Source organism: Orbicella franksi, chromosome 11 (genome assembly GCF_964199315.1).
Source record: "Orbicella franksi chromosome 11, jaOrbFran1.1, whole genome shotgun sequence".
NCBI classification, from domain to species: Eukaryota; Metazoa; Cnidaria; class Anthozoa; order Scleractinia; family Merulinidae; genus Orbicella; species Orbicella franksi.
The window spans coordinates 15,464,252-15,477,846 of record NC_138155.1 but is presented as its reverse complement, the minus strand read 5'-3'; the positions used below and the strand labels follow the sequence as shown (position 1 = coordinate 15,477,846).

General features: G+C 39.5%; 1 long non-coding RNA gene across 1 annotated transcript; it reads right to left on the bottom strand.

Moving 5' to 3' along the window:
- Positions 1-5,419: 5,419 nt before the first annotated feature.
- LOC145460676 (uncharacterized) lies at positions 5,420-11,638 on the bottom strand. The gene is made up of 3 exons (XR_014039878.1): positions 11,341-11,638; positions 7,202-7,325; positions 5,420-6,407 (listed from the first exon to the last, which is right to left on the bottom strand). It is a non-coding gene; the product is annotated as an uncharacterized LOC145460676 (long non-coding RNA).
- Between the last annotated feature and the right edge of the window lie 1,957 nt (positions 11,639-13,595).

Below are 13,595 nucleotides of genomic sequence, written 5' to 3'. Positions count from 1 at the left end.
GGACTGTTTGGCAAAAGAAATACTACCGAAACAGGTAGAGTGTTTTTTCCGGGGTTTTTTCGCGGACGGGCGAAACAGTTGCCGTTAGCGACAAACGAGAACGTTTTGGGTCACATGGCCTGAAGCCGTCAAATGAAAAGTCAAACGCACGCGAGCATATTCCTTCGCGCGGTCTGTGGCTCGGTTCTTCCAGTCTGAGTTTTTCCCACGCGCTTCTTCTCATGATCAGTCGTCGATCTTTCGCTCTGATTGTTACTTAGTAGTGCAACATGATACAGATAAAAGTTTTTTATAACACTTCTTTTCCCGAAGGTCGATGTGAAGTGATAACGACGGACGAGAATGAGGTGGCGACTTGCGATGATCTTATGCAAATCATACGGGATAAATTAGAGTGTTTAGGAACGTGAAGGAATGTGATCACGTGCGCTTACCTATTTGGCGTCAGTTTTAGACCACGTGGGCTTAATTCAAATACGCTTCTTGACAACGGCAATTGTTTCGCGCGTCTCTCTACGGGTCCGCAAATGATCCCAGGACCGCAAATGATCCGCAAATTGAACCGCAAATGATCCCGGGCCGGAAATGATCCCCATATTGGAACGCAAATGGCAAATGATCCGATCAAAAAATAAGGAATGGCATGGATTTATATCAGAGGAAGGTGAGAACATGTACAAGAATTATGAACTAAAAAAAACGTTTTATCATTTTACAAAAAAATATTCCACAGTTGCTGTTTTGTTCTTCGAAGGGTACAGATCGTTTTCACTGTCACGCAATAAAAAAAATAATAAATCGAAAACCAACCAATAGGAAAAGCTAAGAAATTGTGATGTACGCTATAGAAGATAGCTAAATAAGACACTTCTCCAAGTTTTAGGCCTGTGCGTTTCCCCAAACTTCAGATATTCGTCGTAAATGTTTCCCAGAAATTTCCAGAGCCCAAAAAGAAAACGCCATGGTGGTGTACACCCGTGGTACACCAATATGGCGGCCGGAATATAGTGTAAACATCTGGAACTTACTTTGGCTTTCTGGGCGACTGATTATCAGCACTAAACAAACAGGCATTTACATAAACACTTTTCTTAATTCTCTAACTTCTAAAAAGGCCCAAAATCATGAGATAAGTATATATTTTTCAACAAACTCGATCGTAGCCTTGGGTCACGCAACCTCCATAACCCTGAAATTCAAAATGCTCTGGTTTCCAAACGAAGCACGCTAATTGTAAACAGATATAAATATACCGCCTCTTATGCCTGATGAGGATAAAAACACGTCACGTGAAGACGATCTATTGAATTAGAAGTCTTAGAAAAACACATACTTGTAAACATTCTCGAAATCCCGGTGGAGATAGTATCAAACATCTATTAAACAGCTGATTGTCAAAACGAAGTGCAAGCCTTGGCTTTGCTTGGTCATGAAGCTGAACTTCATAACCATAGCTTGGAATTTTGGCTTCTTAGAATACTCAAGTAGTCATTTCCGAGGAATTAAAGCCAAAATACGACCAAGGAAAAATTACAAAATAAATTTGTTCAAATTTCCAGTGCTACACACTAGGTGTTTTACAGAGTGATGACGCGTTGTAGGCTTGTGGGTCTACTCATGATCAGGTGACAGCGTCTTCCGTAATAGTTGCTTCATGGTTAGATTTTAGTTTAAAACTTTAGACGAGTGGCGTTAATGGCTGATAAAATGTGATTTAGCTATAACACCGAAATATCAATGTTTAACAAAGGAGGATATGTAGCGTATGTTGCACTGATCATAATTTTACTGAGAATTGCAAAGAAATGCAAGCCAAGTTGATGATTGAGTGGTGATATTCATAACATCCTAGTTAGCAACAAAATTTAGACGAAAGTATGAAAAAAAGCAAGTTGTAAGCCATTATAATTATAAGATGGTTTTAATAAAAACATCGGTATTCACGTACGCTAATTCCCTACCCACACAATCCCACCATCCATGCCATTCGCTATTTTTTGATTAGGATCATTTGCGGTCCAATATGGGGATCATTTACAGTCCTGGGATCATTTGCGGACCCGTACATCTCTGAAAAAATAGTCTACCTGTTTCAGTAGTAAGTTTCCTTTTGAACTTTTCATAAAGGAAGACAAACGTTTCTTGAAACCCACTGCCGATTCGAACTTAATTTTATGATTTCTTGGGGTATGGTCAGCCACAAAGTAATTGTTGTATTAGCTGGTTGATTCTCAGAGTTTTTTAAAACGCTTAAAACGTTTAAAAACGTTTCTTCCCACCTTCTCGGCTGCTACATCAAAGGACGATGATTACGATCGAGAATGACATCGTTGCAGGCGACGTACTTCTTTGGTTACGTGGAAACTTTAACGATTCCTTCGGATCCATCGGGAATGGTCACCATTTGTTTTGCCGTTTTTTGTTTTTTTTTTCGTAAAGCGCGCCTGTGTCAACTTAGCGAAAGTGCCGCAATCGGGCCGAAAGTAAAATGGAATGCGTAGATCTCTGTAATTTTCATTTCTGCTGCGCATTCATTTTTTGTCAGCCAATGAAAAAAATTCGAATTTTTTTTGGTGTGTACTATTTTAGTGCTACCCTCTTTAAATAAAGTCTTTACTTACTTACTTACTTACTTACTTACTTACTTACTTACTTACTAGAGCCACTCGTCAACGACATTTTAAGACGAGTAGCACTGGGGACGAGAATGGCTCGAATGGACGCTCGAATGCGTAAAGACCCGCGAACAGGTGTTTGTGCAAATGAATTTCCTGTTGGTTGTTTCCCTGCTTTTCGCACTTTTTTGCGGTAGTACGGAATATAAACGTTCCATTCCCTTTCAATCGGAATCTGTGGTTCGCCCTGTTGAATTTGTAGTGAAGAACTTTACTGGTGTGAATCGAATATCGAATAGCGCTCGCAGTGTCAGCACCCACTTGACCTGGGAAATGCAATTCAATCAGACGTTTTATAAACCTTTGGTTTTAGTTTCCGAAACTATCAACTGGAATGCAGTGAAAGGTCAGTTCTGTATAAGGTTGTTAGAGTCAATATTGAAAATGCGAGTGAGAAGTGTCCGACTTCAGACTTTCAGTTTATTGACGATCAAGATCATGTTTGGTAACTCCACGGACGATTGGACTTTTCGTCGTCTCAGGAAGAAATTATTCATTGGAAACTGTAGGGTTTATCACACGCCATGTTCACGTCAACAAAAGAGAAGGTTTCGATTGCGATTTCTAAATTACAGAAGCGTCAAACATTTATACGACTGCCACCGACAAGAGTCCGCGCTTACATGTAGGTTGGAACTTACATTAAATTATTTGTCTCAAGTCCTTTGTTTCGTTGCTCTTGAATGCGTAATTATGTGTGAAACACCACGTTTATTTTACGGAATTATCCCTCTGTTTGAATGCTTCATGGCAGCTGTTCTTCCAGTTGTGTTGATCAGTTTTCAGAGTTCCTACAAATGCTTTACACTTCGGACACAAGGAAAATAGCTTCAATCCTTGAGAACATTTTTAGATGATAAAATTTTGAAGATGAACCAACAACTAAAGAATGGTTAACCTTACAAACAGAGCTACCAGGTTTGCATGTTTTCACAAGAGGACTGAAGGACTTAGCAAATTATCTACACCAGGGTTGGGAAACCTCCTTTCCATACTTTACAGTTCTAAGTTAGTCTCAATAGAGACTGCAATGAACCATCACACTTCAGAGCTGTTCCCTGTATGTACATGCAACTGTTTAAATTCTAATTGCCGGACACATAAGAATGAACGTTTGCTGGGGCTATCTAGAGAGATTGAGGGGTTTGAATATGATTTTTTTGTCCCTCAGTTGTACAACATCGAGCTCAGTTCAAGGCAAAGACATCCAGGCCCTTATTCATAAATGTGAAAAGTTTGTTGAGAGGTTAAGTTCAGTGACAGTCGGTGAACTGTGCAATCATGTAGTAAAGTCATTCCGAAAGTTCTTGCTCACACGGGCAGAAACTTTGGAATCTAAACTGTACATTCTGAAGGAAAACTCCACTTCCACCCACACACCTTTGGGTGAGGGCGATTGTACTACTAATCAGGAAACAGATTTTAACACTAAATTGCACCAGTATGGTGGAGGGAAACAGTGTGTTATTGCTGGGTGTCAAAATGGGGCTGGCATGCATTCAGTAACTACTTTACAAGGAAGGTATGAAGTTGACCCTGGGTTGGCAAATGAACCATGGTTGCTCTATGTGTGTAATGATCACTTTGAAGTAGACAGGCAGATCCATGACTTAAGCACTGAAGAGTTTCCAGAAAGTCAAGTACATGCCACACAACTGAGCACATCACTTTGCAGTTTATGTCATCAGTCAAAGACACTATACAACCAACACCCTTGCCAAAAACATGTTATAAAAATCTTTGATTAAGAGTGCCAGATTCCACGTGACAGTGTATCTTCCAGGATATGTACATTTGACAATCAGTCATCCCCTTTGCAAACTCCACCATTGCTTGATTGCTTTGCCCGCAAAAACTGTTCCAGTTCAATTGCTCTATCAAGTACAATTTCAAGCTCCTTCAGAACTCAAATGTCAGTTTTCTGCAAACCCGTTAATGAAGGAAATATACCAAGCCATGGCCACTAAGTTTTTTTGTGAAATGACTGGTTGGAGCATTGCTGTTGAACAATCTACCTCTTTCAAGTTTCAGTTCTCACCCCAGAGAGGTAATGGACAAAATCTAAATGAAAGATTGCTGCACCTATTCCTTAAGGATAGTGAGCTTCATTACCAGGCATATATCCTAAATTCCAAAGTTAACATTTGGGGCTCGCTTGGCAAAGTACAACAGCAAACTGTTGCAAACATATCTTCTCAACTTTACACTACTTTAAAGAGAATTGAACATGAAAACATCTGTTGTGGAGTGTATGATTCCAACATCTTAAAATGGGCAAAATAGAAAATTGGATCACCAGACCTACCACAATTAATTGTTGACTCTGAATGGGTAGTTCCTATGAGGAAAGGTAACTCAACAGTCTATATAAACAAGGCAGTAAGGAAGGCTAGAGTAAAGTGGGATGCAGGTAAGTCTTAGTACTTGCCTTGAATACCAATTCTTGGTAAAAGAGCAGAGTAGGTCTGGCTGCTGTCAAGTGTGTCAGAAAATGCTTGAAGACTCTTTGAGGAAACATAAAGAATTAGCTCCAGGAACTGAGGAAAGGGCAACCAAATCAGACAGTAAAGTTAAACTCTCTACACTCTCCCCATCACAGCTACTTGATCGAGCACATAATTTAAGCAATGAAGTCAGAAAACTGAGCTTTCAAAACAAACGTCTCAGGATGATGCTCAAGAAACAAAAACAAAAATTATGTGTTCCTAATTTCCACCCAACTTTTGATGGACTGTCCGAGATGGTGAATTTTGGGTCCATTCTGTATTCTCTTTCCCTGTTTACAGTGTCACAGCTGAAAAATTGAAGAAACACATGGTCTGGCCTCTCATTAAAGCACTAGGTAAGGTTTCAGATGGTAAAATCAAGGTGGTATATGGGTTTGTGATGGAGCTCCATGGAATTCAAAATTTTTTAAGAAGTCATCAAAAAAAGCTCCATGGGTTGGCCAAAATGAAGTAACAGGAGGTGACATCTATTGTATATCAGATTATCCACATATGATAAAAAAGCTGAGGAATTTTATGCACAATCCTAATTACAATTTAACACACAAGGGACGAAGCTTAAAATGGGATCATGTTGCTGCAGTTACTGAGCAAGATGACAATCCTCTTAAATGCAAACATATTTTCATTGATTCAAAACGTAAAATGAAAGTGAAGTTTGCACGAAAAGTACTTTCAGAATCAACTGCAGGAGCAATGGAAGAACCTTACTTCCCCTACAGTAAAGATGAAACTTCCTTTACATGCAAATACACAAGAATTTGTGATAAGCTGTTCAGAATCATGAACTCTGTTTCCCTTCAATCAAATTACATGAAAGAGCTTCTGTCTGTACTAGTTTTCTTCAAAGGATGGCATGATGAAATTGAAGAGAAGGTGAAATCATGCATCAGTAAGGAAGACAAGAACGCTTCGAGGAAGCAGTTCATTCCACTGAAGACATATCATGACCTCCTTGTCTTGATTCAGGGGACAATTGGTTTAACTGGCTTGATAATGATAAATTTTCCCCATATTGTCCATTGTCCCAAAGAGTCTTTGTCAGGATGATGTGGAAAATTACTTTTCACTTGTAAGAGGTCGGGAAGTGTCACCAGCTGTTCAGCGGTATATGGAAATTTGTCGAACACTTGACATTGACTTTAGTATTACTCAAGAGCTTGGTCTCCTAGAAGGTTCATCAAGTTCTTATGAAGATCCTGCATTTTCTCCACAGCCCCTTAACCTATCAAAAAGTCAAAATAAAAGGGGTAAGACAGAAGAAAGAGTAAAGACAATACATATTATTCAACAAATGCTACAGCAAAATCAGATAAACTGTGAAGACATCTTAATGGGAGAAAAAGGCTCAGCTTTACCTGACTACAGTGAGGACTAATGGAAAAAAAACTGGAGTGTCTGTACCTGGAAGTTGTTTCTATAATAGGGCACTCTTTACCAACAACTCTTATTAACTCGACTCGTTTAGTGCTGGACTTGCTGTCAGATCCTGGGAATCGGCATTGTGTGATGAAATTTAACGTACTTCTTGACCACAAACTGAAGTCTGAATATTTTAATGGACTCCTACAACACTGCATGGACACAGCTACTTCAAGACACAAATTTATTTTGTTGGTGGTCCAGTTTGTGTAACCTAATATGTGGAGGACATGATGGTAGTGAACAAGCAATGGAAGTGTGTTCAAGAAAGTTAGTTAAGAGGAGATGTGTATATCATTTGATGAAAGGTAATTTATCCCCAATTATCTGGTCACACTGCTGCAATTAGAGTTACACTGACACAGAAGTCAGCTAAGAGTGAGTCCATGAAAGAGCCAAGCCCTTCAGATGTATGCAAGAGATGTAACATGTTAGGACACCTGGCCAAGAATTGCAAAAATGCACCTGAACCAGACTGGTTAGCAAAGCAAGTATGTTTCAAATGTGGACTAAAAGGCCATTTAGCAGCACAATGCGTAAACAATATTAAGACCAGGTACAATTATAATAAACATAAGACCAAATGGCTTAATTTACCTGCAATGGTTGGATTACTTCAAAGTGAAGACCTTGAAAGCAATCCAAACTTTAAGCCACTTAAGGATGATCCACCACCTGGGATTGCTGATGTACGGCCATACCTAAAACAGCGTTCAGAAACCTGGAAAGAAGCGAGAAAAAACATCCTTAATGCAAGCAAGGCAGGAGTTATTATGGGACATTTTGGTCTTTCACAGGCTCAAAGTTATTGGCAAAGTGCTGTTCAAGGATAAATTGAACGTAGCAATGACAGTACAAGTATTATTAATAAATTAGCAATGGAGTAGGGAACTATTTGCGAGGATTGTGCTAGGGTTTCCTACCTTAAATTCTTGGCTGGCTCATGCTATGATTTTACCATTTTTGAAACTGGTTTATGGACAATCAAATACAAGGACACAGACATGTTTGGATGTTCCCCAGATGACTGATGATTGTTGTAGTACATGGTACTGGAGTACATGGTATTAGTGGCAGAGGTATTGTTGAGTATAAGTGTCCATTCAAAGGAGGTTATCCCTCACACTACAAGCAATTATCAGCATGCTATTGTATGCAAATGCAATTGAATATGAAAGCAACAAATGCAGACTGGTGCTATTTTGTCACGTACACACCACAGACAACAAAAGTGTATACTATTATGAGAAGTGATACTTTTATTGGCAAACTACTGGATGCAGTGCATAAATATTTTTGGAACTTAATTGCACCACCAACATCTCTTCACCCAAAGCTGAAAGAAATTGAAAGAAAAGCCAAAGAAAATTCTGAGAAAATAAAAATGGTTGTTGAAGTACAGTCTTACAGTAGCTTATCATCCATCTCTCACCTTTCAACTTTCAGTCCTGAAAATATTGACTATCAGGTTACCAAAGAAAAGAGGCATAAATCGCTGAAACCAGAAAAACAGAACAAGCGCATTCTGCATTGTTCCAAGTGCAGAAGGCCACTTGTAATTCGCAATTGAGGCAAGTGCATTGACAAAAGGAATAGTGCATGTGTTAAAAAGTCCCTGTTTAAAGATGACACAAAAAATACGCAGTTGAGTAGTCCTAAACAGCCTCAAGTTTTGTTATTGTTCAGTTCATACGTCAGTGGGTCTAACACTGTTACAAACTTGTCACCAGGATGCCTTTTTGGTTGTCATGTCAGAAATTCTTCACAGAAAATTCAGAGTTTATGAGAACCTTACCTACACACCCACAGCAGACCAAAGCACTGCAAGCCTTGAAATCTGCATGGAAGTTCAATTGTGATGGCAAATACCATGACAGTAAGATGGCCTTATGGTTGTGGCTGCAGAATGAAACCTGTAATGGTCGCATCTATTATAGACTTGGAAATCAGTGTAGTTTGGAGGGAATCATTCATTCATTACATCATTATATGGGTCAAGAGGAATGGAAATTCTTTAGTTTTGTTACATTAGTTTCACGGAAGTGTTCAAAGTTTAGTGACCACAGATTTACAGTACAGGAACAATGCAGTGGCACATTTAAAATAATAGTGGATCAGATAGATCCTGAAGACCGCACTGATCCATCAGATCAAATAAGTCCTGTTAGTCTGGTAAAATACTTTAAACATCGTACCACACCTGGTGGATATTCATGTTTTTCTGGTATATGCAGCTATATATGTCTAGATAAAAATGAAGGTAAAGCCAGCATGGGTACATGTAAATGCAGTAAACCTGCTGTATGAACCACAACTGTTAAACAAGTACCAAACCTTATTATATTTGAAATTTTTAAAGCAGATCCTTTGCCACTTAAATGGGATCCCCATGTCAACCAGGAGCTTGATGTATTACCAGAGAAATACAAACTTACTGGTTTAACATACCACAGTCAAGCTAGGGCACACTACTGGTCTGAAGTTTATGTGGACAGCAGTAATGCATATTATGTTAGTCCTGGCTGGTATGCCCACGATAGACTTGTTAATGGTGGAAAGTGTATTAAAACTGGAGACAAACCCAAGTTGGAATCTCATGGAAGGCATCTAAGTTTGGCTCTTTTTGAGTGGCTTAGCCCAATACATGTATGCCACAATACAGAACCACCCACATGTCAAACACCTGAAAAACGTCAACAAGAACATCGTCACAAACAGACTCATCCCCATCAGGAAACACTCCTTTAAGAATGAAATGGCAATAGAGAATCTTAAGTTTGTTGTGTTTCTGTATTTTCTACCGATGTAAGTTCCAAAAAAAATCAGTAGTAAAAGGGTCATGATAATCACCTGTTAGTCAGTTTATGTCGCGTGCGTTATTACTAAATTGTAATCAAATAACGCCTTGCTCTGCACATAACCGAAAGAATGTGTCCAAACGTATTGCAGTAGTATTCCAGTGGCATTTTCTGCCGTGATAAACATGTGACCTTAACCATAAGGTTATAAGCTTAATTATTATATGGCTGTCTCACAAGGACTGGGCACAACCGAATTCACAAATTTGATTGGCTGAAATCGATATTGACCGCAGTCTAGATTTTCCTATCTAGACTGGCATCTAGACCAGTTTCATTTTACGTTGACAGAGTAGCAAACTAAAATACAAAAATAATCACCGTTTTCTTTTATTTTCTTCTCAATCATTTATGGAAGTGCCAAAAAGCCTCATGACAAAAAAGAAAGTAAAGAGGACGAGCAAATTTCAGCAGGTTTAAGTTAAGCTCATTGCCATTCGCAAGCAAAATGTCAGCAAACCAGTTACATTAAAAGAATTAAAGTTTTCTTCTTTGCCATATAATAAACATCTTATTAACCGAGCTAAGTTGGTCTGTATGGGAGAATCTTGACTTCGGTCGTGTGTACAGACCTCACTGCGTTCGGTATGTACTCACGACCTCGGTCAAGATTCTCCCATACAGACCTCCAACTTGGTTAATTAACCAATAAAGAAGCCTCGACTGTGCTCTGTTCTGTTGTAAAGCACGCAGGAAGCGGTAGAGCACGAAAGAAGTGTAGGGGAAAACATGAGACGAAGTCGAGTGTTTTTCCCCACTTCTTGAGTGCTCTACCGCTTCCTAAGTGCTTTACAACGGAACAGAGCACAGTCGAGGCTTCTTTATTTGTTTTTTGTTAAAGAATCCACTAATTTCCCCACACATTCGGCAGAATTTTCAAACCAAACTTTATTTTCCAAGTGGCGTCAGCCGTGCTCTGTTCTCTGATAAAGCACGCTAAAATAAGCCAATCACAATCCTTGTTAGAATTGTTCAAATAATTTGATTGGCTAACGAAGTGACAGCTGTCAGTCACAAACTGGACTTCATCTAAGCTTTCAGTTTTGAGTAGTTTCGAGCGGCTTTCGAGAGAAGAACGATGCCTTCAAAGTTTGCTTTTTAGTTAATTTTCAAATAAGAATCTAAAGGCAGGTAAAGGTTTGTCAGTTCAGAGGAATTTGGTCATATTGTGGCTCATGAAAACGTGCACTTTTCCAATGGAGATTACGAAACCAGGAGCGCAAAGCTTGCGGATGAAAATGCGAAATGCTGAGTTGAATTTGAAAGGAGCTACAGTTATTTATGGCTTGCAGTCGCTTGCAGCAAGATCGCCCGAACTAGCGTAAAAGGTAGACAGACTAGGAGGAGACTACCAGAGCAAGCTTTGAGCTGACCACTCGTCGGTTTACTTCGCTGAGATGACCAGAGAGCGAGCATTACCACACTGCATGTAAGTGTTGTTTTGAGCAATTGAGCATTTTTACAAAAATAAAGCTTCTCATCATAAACAGAGACAACTCAGTTGTTGTATTCTGTTGTTGTTTTACTTTTTAAGAATAATCCGCCTTCGTAACAAATATAATGTCTTTTATTGAAGCACTGGTTAGGTTGAGAATTTGTCATTTTAGTACAGTTTTCACACTACTGTTGCTAACAATGGTCTCCGAAAGCCATATTTACTGTAGACATAGAGCTCGTTTCCATTGCGTTTCTCTGAACCACAGTGGATGTTTAAATTGGGTCAAACTTGTCAAAATTCCGAAGCAAACATTTGAAAGCCAGCTTACTGTCATCAACCCGTGCTCTGTTCTCTGATAAAGCACGCTGTTTCAACCAGTCAGAGCGCGCGTTATATGGAAACTTTATTATAATAAGAGCTAAGTATAAAATAGGTCTTACCTGGATAATTGCTTTTGCCTCGAACATTGCCACGGTAAGCCCCTGGTTGCATGTTGTTCGTTGCTGCGCATAGGTTTGCAGAGGTATTTTCATCGAAGATGCCTCCTATTACCGAATTTCAGCAACACACACAAAGTGACTGAAAACTTCCCTTAGATTCACGTCCGCATTTACTGGATATTTTCCGCCCTGACGTCCGCCATATTTGTTTTCTCACAAACTAGTACTTAGTCTCGCTCGGCCAAATTTCTTGACTTGGGCGATCGTGTAAACTCGGTTCCAGGCCTCGCTGTTAGCCCCCCGTGCCTTGGGCATATTTGCAATACAATATCTATTGTACCGTTGCAGTTATGTCCTGTGTGGCAGACATGTCCTCTGACGTAATGTGATATACTGAGCCAATCATATCATGCGTTCTATCTAATAACACGCAGCATAAGACTGGTAGCTAAACTTCGTTGCAGTTCGGTCTTGGAGCAAAATTGATTTTTCGAGTGGTAGCCTACGGAAGCAATATTTGACTTTGTATATCTTGACTCTGAACCAGAGTGACTCTGAACGGAAATATGCAGCGGCTATTTGCAAGAATTGTATTTACCTCACATGATTTCTATCGGAAATTGACCGCTTAGTGTATTTTCAGTTTTAAATTCAACATGAATATGCTTGATCGAAGATTGAAACAGTGGTTGCTCTCCGGTTTGCGAACTGCGTGTTCCCGGCCAGCTAATATTAAACTCCTCGCTTCGATTTTCCTCAAATCGTTCAGATCGTTCAATGATATTACAGAGGCAAAACAAAATCTCTGAGAATTAGTGTGACCATTAGTTTCGGTGCTGTAAAACTACCACTCGATCTGCGCAATATTTCTCTATTCCCAATCTTGTCGCTCGCACGAAAGCCGGTCCGCGAAAGCCCTCTACTCAGTATAAGTTTGTGGAAGCTGACTGAACCTTTTGGGTAAGCCGTCTCCTGTAGCATCGAACATTTATTACAGGAAGTTTCTCGTTGAGTAGATTTTATGGCCGGAGTGCTTTCTAACTGTTCCTAGTTCGCTTTGCCTTGTAAAACAGCAGTAGTAGTCGAAACACCACACGGCACTTTGTGGCCTATTCAAAACACCACAGAGCGCTTTGTGGCCTATTGATAACGCCACAGAGCGCTTTGTGGTGTTTTATTTTGGGATTTAACATTGAAAACTCGATGGCTCGTTGACACGCAAATATCTCACAGCTATTTTCTGAAATAATTTGGTTTTTCCAATTTTTCACACCACAAAGCGCTTTGTGGCCTATTCAAAACACCACAAAGTGCTTTGTGGCCTATTCAATACACCACAAAGCGCTTTGTGGCCTATTCAATACACCATCATAGCGACTGCGTCAGTTGAAGTTATACTATGCGGACAAAACTGGCAGAGGGGCTCTCTTATTTTGACAAGGAGGTGTTAGCAAGATTTCCGCACGACCCCTGACATTAATTATGCATGCAATTTTTTGACTGACTCGTTCGTTTCTCGATTACTGTTGAGTATAGTGTGATAGTTTGAGATAGTTGCATACATAATTAATGTTGGCGCTGCACGGAAATCATACCGGAAGGTTAGACGAGTGCTCTTAAAGAAATCTCTGAAAGGAACCAATAGATTTTCGCAAACGTGCTGAGGCAGGTTATGTTGAACACTATTTTAATTTTTGTTTTTAGAAAGAAATATCACCGAATCTCCAATGTAAGACTCGATACCCTTAAACGTACTCGTTATGGTTATCAGATGGAACACTGATTGCTGATGCGATTTGCATTCCTGGGATAGGCTGGAACTAGCTACAACGGGTGCCTGTTATTAACCGGGAGAACGATGAAATGAAAGCAGAAGGTTGAAAATTAGGAGTTCAGTGATACTTCAACAATAAATCACCTGTTTCGGTTGGAGAATCATAGAGGGATTAATTATGTTCATTGATTTATAGCTCTATTGTTAGTACTCGTTTGTAGGCACATCACTTAGGAATTTAGCATTGAACATGGAATGAAACTTACGTCGGATACTGATATGGGTATTTCTTTTTCACAAGTCTATGGATCTCGTCATAACATTGCAAGGTGAAGAACTCGTCCAATGTTTTACCAACACGGACCTCATACTAGTTCAATAATATAATTCAGTTACGACAAAGTAGACTGCAAATCTTTTTTATTTATCGCTAGACTGGAATTTTTACAACTAGTGTTTTCATGAGCAGGTATAATTACCA